Raw genomic sequence first — 2,653 nt, 5'->3', positions numbered from 1 at the left:
ACAACGCCATTTCAAACTCAAGAGACTAAAATGTGGTAACAATGGAACACATTTGATCTAAACACATTTTCCTTTTGATAACTCTAACGTCCCCTTCCATACATAACTTCTTATTAGAATAGAAAGATCCCAGAATAATATTGATGAATGAGACCATTTTCAAGTTAAAGGTAATGCATTTTATTTTGGAATCATGAGCTAAGCTAATTTAAGTACATTAAGCTTTGCTTCTGACTTATTAAACTAAAAAAATTAACTCATCCTTGTCTCTAATTTTACAAAGAATGTATTTGTTAATTAAAAACAGTATGATCTTTCCACATTTCAATATCATTTCTTTTTATAAAAGTAAAGTAAAACTTTTCCTTTAATTTCCTTCTTTAAATCCCAATCAAATTTATGTCTTTGAAGTGTTAGTATTTCTTTTAAATTCTTAGACAATATGTGCTTAAGCACGTATCTCTATTATTAGTTGTTTTTGCACTGTAAATTAAAAAAACACAAATGGCATAATATTAAAGGAATACTTTTATAGGAAAAAAGCTAACTTAGAAGTCGAGTTCTGGTGTCTTATTTTTCTAATGAAGTGACTAAAGGTAAATGTCCTCCAAGTAGAATGTTTTAAGCATGTTTGTAAAATGTTACTATTAATAGTACTCCAAGAACATGTTATGTAATGATAATGTCAAACTGTGATGTTCATTTTGTTCCAAATGAACACAGAGTTTTCATGGAAAAAAGAAAAAAAAATAAATTCAAAGATAGATGATTGAAAGATCGATGATAACTGAAAGACAGAACAATGGATGGTAGATAGAAAGATGATAGATAGATTCATACATACAGAGATACATAGATAGACTGACAGACTTGGGTGCTGTTATACGTTGACACTCTCCCAAAGTTCCAGGTGTTTAGACAAGAAGCCTAGGGTGATTCTATGGGAGCAGGGAAAACTTTGGATAGCAGGACATTATGGGAGTTCCTCAGGCTCTTGGATTTGTCTCACAGAGGCAACTGTGGGGCATTCACCAGTCTTCTTTGTTTTCTAGCTCATGAGGAAAGTGATTTCCTTTGCCACCCCCACCCCCAGAATGTGCCACATTTGTCAGAGTAGCAAAGAATAGGACCACCTAATCTTACTAGAACTTTCAGAACCATAAACCAAAATAAAACTTTTTATTTACCTCAGTCTTTTCCAGCTGAGAAATAGCTGCTGTTTCTCTATTGTTTAAGACTTCTTTGTTGTATTCATTCTGTGCTCACCAAAAGTGGCCTAATTTGGATATTCTGAGTCTTTTAATGAAGTTTTAATAAAAAATAACCTTGATCATTTGATTTTTCTAACTCTATAAAGCATGATTGTGTTCCTTTTGAAAATTAACATAGGCTTTTACTTATATTCTCAGGCTGAAAAACATCACTTTCTTCCTCATTGTCTCTACAGCTGACCTGTCATTAGGGTGACCATGAACCAATGTCCTTCGTATGGAAATTAATGAGGATCTTGTAACATGTGAGTTCTTCAGCGCTAACAGCTTTCGCCTCTGCCACATTACTCTCTGGGCTTTTTTGTTGTCTTTTTGCATGACACTACTGTATTACATTACTTTTCTACATTACCATAGAAGGTTTAGGAAGCTTTAGAAGAAAACATGTAATTGTCCATCTAAATCATTGGCTATGCTTCCTCCAGCTTTATTCCATCATTTTACTTTGTACAGCCATAAAAACAAAGCATGTGCTAATCTGGCCTATGTTCAGCCATTTGAGAAATGCAAGTAGGATGTGATGTGGGATGTGACAGCTGTTTGTTTGTTTGTTGACTTTTTTATTTTATTTTTGATTTTTTTATTGTGAAAATACTGTACACAGGAGTTACAATTACATGGGCGAGATGATGAGCTGGTTGTTTTTAACACCTGTCTTCCTTAGTAATGCCTGGCCTTCACAATCTATTTGTATATCCAAAAAACATAGAAATATATCTTCATTCTATATAAAATGGATTTTTAAAATTCGGTTTCCCTCTTTGCTTCAGCAAGGTGGAAATCTTAAATCTTTGAGGTCATTAATTTTTTAATTGTTATTGTAAAGGTGATGAACAGAGGAGTTACATTTACATGTCTGGTAATGAGTATATTTCTTTTTGCACAATGTTATCCCAATGTCTTTGTCTAAACTTTAGAAACAAGTCCTAAAATCTTTGCATTTATGAGGTAAGACTTGCCTGCAAATAAACTTGAACACAAACAGTGGGGGCTTTGGAAAGCTACATTAAGTACAAATTGTACTTTTATGCTTGTCTAGGAAAAAAATGTTGACCCTTCTAAAGAGATTATAGTAGAAATATCAAACAAGTCCTTATTCTCTTTTTTTAAACAATTTTACTGACATCAATAGAATCACACAGAAACACTCCAATTCTAAAAGGCCAACACACACACACACACACACACACAAACCAAACGCAGCCGGGCGCTGGTGGCTCACGCCTGTAATCCTAGCTACCCAGGAGGCTGAGATCTGAGGATCGAGGTTCAAAGCCAGCCCGGGCAGGAGAGACCATCTCCAATAAAACCACCAGAAAACCGGAAGTGGCGCTGTAACTCAAGTGGTAGAGCGCTCGCCTTGAGCTGAAGAGCTGAGGGAC

The sequence above is a fragment of the Dipodomys ordii genome, unplaced genomic scaffold (genome assembly GCF_000151885.1).
Source record: "Dipodomys ordii isolate 6190 unplaced genomic scaffold, Dord_2.0 Scaffold8, whole genome shotgun sequence".
Classification (NCBI taxonomy): domain Eukaryota; kingdom Metazoa; phylum Chordata; class Mammalia; order Rodentia; family Heteromyidae; genus Dipodomys; species Dipodomys ordii.
The sequence above is the reverse complement of the archived record's forward strand: the minus strand, read 5'-3'. Positions refer to the sequence as shown.